This window comes from Triticum aestivum, chromosome 3B (genome assembly GCF_018294505.1).
Source record: "Triticum aestivum cultivar Chinese Spring chromosome 3B, IWGSC CS RefSeq v2.1, whole genome shotgun sequence".
NCBI lineage: Eukaryota > Viridiplantae > Streptophyta > Magnoliopsida > Poales > Poaceae > Triticum > Triticum aestivum.
The window spans coordinates 620,922,688-620,930,487 of NC_057801.1; the positions used below are offsets into that span (position 1 = coordinate 620,922,688).

Below are 7,800 nucleotides of genomic sequence, written 5' to 3' on the forward strand. Positions count from 1 at the left end.
ATAGTTTCATGAGCTAACTTAAGAGTGTTTAGTTCTTTAGTTAGGCACTCAATCTTCTCCTTATCATTGTCATTTCGTTTTATCTTGATTAGCATGATTAATTGATGTTTCATCATAGTATTCATCACTAGAGTTGTAAACAAGTAAATCATCATCACCTAACAAGTCATCTTCATCACTATTGAAATCAACATACTCGGGGTGTGATACCTTTGGGCCTTTAGCCATGAAGCATCTTCCAATTCCTTCATTTGGTGAGTCAAATATGTCATAGGAGTTGGTTGACACAAGTGCTAGACCGGCACCACCTTCATCTTGAGTATATTCGGAGTCGGAGTGATAGCTTCTCTCGGAGTGATTGTCGGAGTCAGATCCGGATACCCATTCACCAACATGAGCTTGATGTCTTCGCTTTGTGTAGCTCTTTGATGATTTGTCCTTCCTTTTCGAATCCTTGCTTCTCCGGGAGGTTATTCATCCACGATGATCTTCTCTACTCCTCCTCTCTTTTGGTGGTGAATCTTCTCTTCTACTTCTTCTTTTGGGTGAATCTTCTCTCCTTTTGTAAGGAGTCGTACACTCATTGGAATAGTGTCTGGGTCTTCCACAATTGTAGCAATTACGTTCATGACTCGAAGATCTTTTGTCATTGTAGGACCTTGACTTGGAACTTCTTTCCTTGCTTCTACTCTTGTAGAACTTGTTGAAGTTTTTCACCATTAAGCTTAATTCCTCATTGAAGGTTTGTTTCTCACTTGATGATGTAGGAGCATCACATGAGGCTTTGTAAGCACCACTTGACTTGTTGTGAAGCTCTTCCTTATCCTTGAGTGACATCTCATGAGCAACAATTCTTCCAATGACTTCCGTCGGCTTGAGATCTTTGTAATTGGGCATCATTTGGATCAATGTGCACACGGTATCATATTTTCCATCCAAGGCTCTTAGGATCATCTTGATGATGAATTTGTCGGTCATCTCTTCACTTCCTAAGCTGGCAATATCATTTGTAATGAGAGCAAGCCTAGAGTACATTTCAGCGACACTTTCACCATCCTTCATTTTGAACTTGTCAAGTTGACTTTGAAGCACATCCAATTTGGATTCCTTGACAAAGTCGGTACCTTCATACATGTCAATCAAAGTATTCCAAATTTCCTTTGCATTCTCAAGGCGACTGATTTTGTTGAATTCTTCAGGGCACAATCCGTTAAAGAGGATATCACAAGCTTGAGCATTGTATTGCAGCATCTTCAACTCTTCCGCGGTAGCTTCATGGTTCGGTTCTCTCGCATCGAAGAATTCACCTTCAAGCCAATACAAACAATAGCCCAAATGGCGGGGTTATGTCCAAGAATATGCATTTTCATCTTATGCTTCCAACTAGCAAAATTAGTACCATCAAAGTAAGGACCTCTACCATGGTAATTTCCCTCGCTAGACACCATACTCTCCTAGGTTGTGAAACCAAGGCTATGATCACCAAAAGCTATAGAAATCAAGGCAAATGGAGACCAAATCTCTGATACCAATTGTAGGATTGAAATTGTGTCTAGAGGGGGGTGATTAGACTACTTGACCAAATAAAAACTTAACCTTTTCCCAATTTTAGTTCTTGGCGGATTTTAACAACTTAGCACAAGTCAAGCAATCTTAACACAATTCAAGCAAGCATGCAAAGAGTATATAAGCAGCGGAAAGTAAATCATGCAACTTGCAAGAATGTAAAGGGAAGGGTTTGGAGAGTGCAAACGCAATAGGAGACACGGATGTTTTTGTCGTGGTTCCGATAGGTGGTGCTATCGTACATCCACGTTGATGGAGACTTCAATCCACGAAGGGTAACGGCTGCATGAGTCCACGGAGGGCTCCACCCACGAAGGGTCCACGAAGAAGGAACCTTGTCTATCCCACCATGGCCATCACCCACGAAGGACTTGCCTCACTAGGGTAGGTCTTCACGAAGTAGGCGATCTCCTTGCCCTTACAAACTCCTTGGTTCAACTCCACAATCTTGTCGGAGGCTCCCAAGTGACACCTAACCAATCTAGGAGACACCACTCTCCAAAAGGTAATAGATGGTGTGTTGATGATGAAATCCTTACTCTTGTGCTTCAAATGATAGTCTCCCCAACACTCAACTCACTCTCATAGGATTGGATTTGGTGGAATGATGATTTGAGTGGAAAGCAACTTGGGGAAGGCTAGAGAGCAAGATTCATATGGTTGGATTGGAATATCTTGGTCTCAACACATGAGTAGGTGTCTCTCTCTCAGAAAATGGGTAATGGAAGTGTAGGCACGATCTGATGTCTTTCCTTACGAATGAGGAGAGGGTGGAGGGGTATATATAGCCTCCATACAAAATCTAACCGTTACACACATTATACCAAACTCGGTGGGACTGAATCAGAAAACTCAGCTGGACCGATTCAGTACATATGTGACTGTTAGGCAATTTCGGCGGGCCTGACATGTCATCTCGGTGGGACCGATATCATTAGGGTTAGGGCATAACATAATCTCGGTTGGGTCGATTACTCAAACTCGGTTGGACCGACTTTGGTAATAAGCTAACTAGAGAGTTGGTCAGGCAAACTCGGTGGGACTGATTCGCTCGTCTCGGTGGGACCGAAGCGTTACAAAAAGGAAACAGAGAGTTTGCATTGCAGACTCGGCGGGGCCGATCGCTCATCTCGGTTGGACCGAAACGTTACGAAGGGAAACAAAGTCCCATCTCGGTGAGACCGAGATTACTATCGGTGAGACCGAAAAGACTAGGGTTTCTGGCAGTGGCTATGTCAAATCAAATCGGTGGGGCCGAGTTTGACTTTTGTTTTGGGACATATGTGGATATGAGAAAGTGGTTGAGGTCTTTGGAGCATATCACTAAGCATTTTGAGCAAGCAAGCCATTAAGCAACACCTCATCCCCTTTTAATAGTATTGGATTTCTTATAGACTCAACGTGATCTTGGATCACTAAAATGGAAAAATTAGAGTCATGAGCTTTGAAGCTTGAGCCAATCTTTTGTCCTTAGCATTTTGAGGGGTACACATTCCTTATCCATGCCATGCCAATGATTGAACTTTCCTCAAATATTTATCTTGTAATGGCATTAGTTCAATGAGCTATATGTTGTTAATCATTACCAAAACCACCTAGGGATAGTTGCACTTTCAGTAACACATTAAGTAAGATGACATGATGTAGAGGAATGAACTCAAGCAATATGATGAAACCCCCATCTTTTTATCCTCGGTGGCAACAATATAATACGTGCCTTGTTGCCCCTACTGTCACTGGGAACGGACACCGCAACATTGAACCCAAAGCTAATCACTTCTCCCATTGCAAGAAAAACTAATCTAGTAGGCCAAACTAAACCGATAATTCGAAGAGACTTGCAAAGATATCAAATCATGCATATAAGAATTCAGAGGAGATTCAAATTCATACATAATCTGATCCTAAATCCACAATTCATCAGATCTCGGAAAACACACCGCAAAAGAGTATTACATCGAACAGATCTCCAAGAACATCGAGGAGAACATGGTATTAAGAATCAAAGAGAGAAAAGAAGTCATCTAGCTACTAGCTATGGACCCGTAGGTCTGTGGTAAACTACTCACGCTTCATCGAAAGGGCAATTGTGTTTATGTAGAAGCCCTTTGTGATCAAATCCCCCTCCGGCAGGACGCCAAAAAAGGTCCCTAGATGGGATCTCACGGGTACATAAGGTTCCGGCGGTGGAAAAGCATTTTCGTGGCTCCCCCTAATGGTCTTGGGGTATAAGAGTATATATGGGAAAAATAATTAGGTCAGGAGACCCACGAGGGGCCCACAAGGCAGGGGGCATGCCCTACCCCCTGGGCGTTCCCTCCACCCTTGTGGCCGCCTCGTGGCTCCTCCGACTTCATCTCCAAGTCTCCTGGTTTGCTTCTGGTCCAAGAAAGATCATCGCGAAAGTTTTAATCCGTTTGGACTCCGTTTGGTCCTTTTCTGCGAAACTCTAAAACATGCAAAAAAACAGAAACTGGCACTGGGCTCTAGGTTAATAGGTTAGTCCCAAAAATAATATAAGATAGCATATTAATGCATATAAAACATCCAAAACAGATAATATAATAGCATGGAACAATCAAAAGTTATAGATACGTTGGAGACGTATCACCCTCCACCCTTGTGGCCGCCTCGTGGCTCCTCCGACTTCATCTCCAAGTCTCCTGGTTTGCTTCTGGTCCAAGAAAGATCATCGCAAAAGTTTTATTTTGTTTGATATTCCTTTTGTGCGAAACTCTAAAACAGGGGAAAAAACAGGAACTGACACTGGGCTCTAGGTTAATAGGTTAGTCCCAAAAATAATATAAAATAACATAATAATGCATATAAAACATCCAAAATAGATAATATAATGGCATGGAACAATAAAAAATTATAGATAAGTTGAAGACATATCAGTGGGCGACCACCTGATCAAAGAAGTAGGAAAAGCACATCGTCGATGGTCCACTCAGATCTCGGAGAGCAACAATGGTATAACGTGCATCGTTGAGGCCGATGTCCCGGCCTACACCTGTCCCATGGTGGCGCGGGTGACGTGGTATGTCCTGTTTGGACTCACACGCCCTATGAGGAGAGTTGTCCTCGGGCAGTGCACAACCCCGCTCCTTGGTGCGGGAACTTGATGTGCAACTTCCGACGTTGCAAGATGCCTCAGCATGGTTCTTCGTGTGATGTACTGCCATCTTTGGAATGCATTTGTTGGTATTGGCTAACCAACCATCACGGGGAGGGGGGTCCATCTGCTGCATTGGGGTGTACTCCCTCCGTTCCGAAATAATTGTCGCTGGGGGCGTCGTTCCGACCAGGTGAAACAGTGTGAAAGTACAATACTACCCCCGATTTGAAATCAATTGGGAGGCGTCTTCCTCCGTCGCTCCTCCCCTCCGCCAGGCTTCTACGCCGTCGCTGCTCCCTTTCGCCAGGCTCCTCCGTCGTCCGCATCTCTGGCGTCCTTCCCCGCCACGGTCCGCAGCTCCCTCATCTGCCGCCCTTCCCCGCCGCGGTCCGCAGCTCCCTCGCCGGCCGCCCTTCCCGCCGGCTGCCTGCTCTGCCACAGCTTCGGATCCTTCACTATTGGCCACAGATCCTTCGCCGGCCGCCTCCCCCAACTCCAATCAAGAGCTCGAGGTCAGCCGTTGCGCTGTCCACTTCTGCTGCTCCTCTCGTCTCTGCTCCTCTCCACTCCAATCAAGAGAATCTGTAATTGATCCAAAAAACAGGTCAATTGATGTCAATTTGATTAACTAAATCATCCAAAAACCAGAATGATAAGTCCATATGCTACTGTTGATCCCAAGACCGGAATGACAAGTCCAGGTGTTCCTCAATTGAGGAATATGATTAACTAAGACACAAAGTGAGTAAGGCTGCAAGTAAACCTGATTGATTCTGCGAAGAAGAAGAAGAACACAGGTGTAGCTGCAAGTAAACACGCTCGCAACTTCAACTCTGCTCTCTTCTTTCTTGTGAGATGTTGGCAATGTCAGTTATTTTTTCTGGGTGAATGAATGAAGTTTTCTGATGTGAATTCGATGGAAGGCTGCCGGTGGAGGAAGGGGGACACTTGATGCCAGCAAGTTTTCTTAATGCAGAGTCAGATCGACGAGGAGGCCAAGGTCGACGCCATCTGTATGTGGCATTCTTTCAGAATCAGGTTACATCGGTGTAAACTGGACATACATTCAGTTCACATCCATCTGATGAAACCATCATGTACAACCGCAAGACTTGGAAACAAGCAAGATACCAACTTCAACTGACAACATGAATACAAGGAGTACATGGGTCTCTAAGACTACTTCATGTCTGAACTTTAAGTTTCAACTGACAACAATTGGTTAATTCATTGTACTCATGCCTATAAATGTACTCTTGCAAACATTTTACTCCATGCTACTCTAGATCATGATTGTAGACAGTCTATACTCTGCTCACCTCAGCATGCTTGGTTAAGTATTTTTGTTAACCTCTTCACTGCCACAAACTATCAATCAGCAAGCTGTCCTTTGTACACCTCAGCATGCCATCCCTTTTCGATCAAATTATCTACAGAAACATTGTACATTCAGTTTTCAGGCAAAAATGTTTAGCTACTCAAAATACTCCAGACACGTCGAAGCACTCCAGCACCGAGGAGTAATAAGTAGGAGTAGCAAGCAGTGACTGAAACTGCAGATACGCCGAGGTTAACATTGACAAACTACTACAACTTTTCCTTATTAATCCAGCAAAACTACTGCAAAACTAACTGAATCGTTTCACTACTGCAACCAAATTCAGTTAATTAAGTATGCAGAGATACAAGTACTACCATCAGAGAGAAACTACTGCAACCAAACTGAATTAAGTATGCAGAGATACAACTAACTGAATCTTTTCACTTGAATGAAGTACTGCTACTGCAACCAAACTACTGCAAAACTAACTAAATTAAGTATGCACTCCTTGTTTCTTGGCCTGCTGTAGAAAGAAAGCAAGCAAGCAAATTCAGAGTTTACCATCAGAGGGAATAGAGGAGGGGCTTACCATCATCGATGGAGATGCTCAGGTCGTCGGGCATGGGTGCGTTCTAGTTTCTTGGCCTGCTGAAGCAGCCGGAGGCAGGCCACGACAGCGCATGCTTCTAGCTGGACGAGAGCGATGTCGTGTGGCCGGTCGGCGACGGTGCCCCCGCGGCGCGCCGCTCGGCGCACGCCGGGCCGCAGAGCTTCAGGTTATAGTCGCTCCTTGCGGAGGGCGGCGGCGGCGTCCGGGAGTAGCAGCTGCACGCGGCGGGGATGCCTCTGGCCGTGCCTCCGATGACGGGTCACGGAGAGGAAACCACATCAGGGCGGACCGGGAAGGGGAAGAGCGGCATCTCCCTGCGACAGCAGCGAGGGTGGCGTACCGCAGCTGCGGGCGTTGCAGATCGAGCCGCCATGCCAGGAGGGAACTCCATCTCCCTCCGTTGCTCGGGCGCCGCTCCAGATCCGCCGCTCGGGCACCGATCCACGTCCACGCCTTCGTTGCCTATATCGAGCTCTGGCGCCGCTACACATCCACACGTCCTTCGCCTAGAAGCTCGTCGCCGGCGCAAAAAGAATCGATATTTTGTTGACTTACGGGGTATGAGTGGAGGCGGGGTGGTGAGGAAAAAGGGCGGTGGAAGAGGCCGGCGACGGGGAGAGGGAGAGGCCGGCGACGGGGAGAGGAGAGGGCGGCGACGAGGAGAGTGAGAGAGCAGCGACGAGGAGAGGGAGAGGGCGTTGCCGGAGGGGAGAGAGAGAGAGCGGCGACGGGGAGGAGACGGAGAGCGGCGAGCGAGAGAGCTAGTGGGAGCGAGTGAGTGGGAGGGCAAAATTAGAAAGTGAAACTTTTTTATAACGTGACAGAATCTGAACTGTGTTTGCCCAACGACAATTATTTCGGAACAGAGGGAGTAGTTCTTTAGCCCACGTACGTTTAGAATCTGCACCGTGGTCCGCGATGACATCCAAGTCCTTAATCAGATTCCTGTCATGCTTGAATGGATTCTTCTTGCCAGACAACCGCTTCTTTTCTTCCAGGCCCTCCTCGTATTGGAGGACCTGCTACCAGTGTTCTTCGGCAAGCTGAGCCCGTGCGAGTAGCTCTTATTTATCCCTCATGACCTTCTGGGGCAACCTGATCAGCCTCTCCCGACATCCGTTGTGGCGCGGGCCGCCAAGTGTTTCATTCAGGATGTCCTTGTCATAGGGACCTAACTGGCGTTGG

At 46.5% G+C, this 7,800-nt stretch overlaps 1 long non-coding RNA gene across 3 annotated transcripts; it reads right to left on the reverse strand.

The window, feature by feature from the left end:
• Nucleotides 1-4,170: 4,170 nt before the first annotated feature.
• LOC123071317 (uncharacterized) lies at nucleotides 4,171-7,404 on the reverse strand. 3 transcript variants are annotated; one of them, XR_006434231.1, is made up of 4 exons: nucleotides 6,595-7,403; nucleotides 6,004-6,114; nucleotides 4,476-5,266; nucleotides 4,171-4,240 (listed from the first exon to the last, which is right to left on the reverse strand). It is a non-coding gene; the product is annotated as an uncharacterized lncRNA (long non-coding RNA). The 3 variants fall into 3 exon arrangements; XR_006434230.1 differs by lacking the exon at nucleotides 4,171-4,240 and adding an exon at nucleotides 5,448-5,695 and having other exon boundaries at nucleotides 4,263-5,266; nucleotides 6,595-7,404; XR_006434229.1 differs by lacking the exon at nucleotides 4,171-4,240 and having other exon boundaries at nucleotides 4,263-5,266; nucleotides 6,595-7,404.
• Between the last annotated feature and the right edge of the window lie 396 nt (nucleotides 7,405-7,800).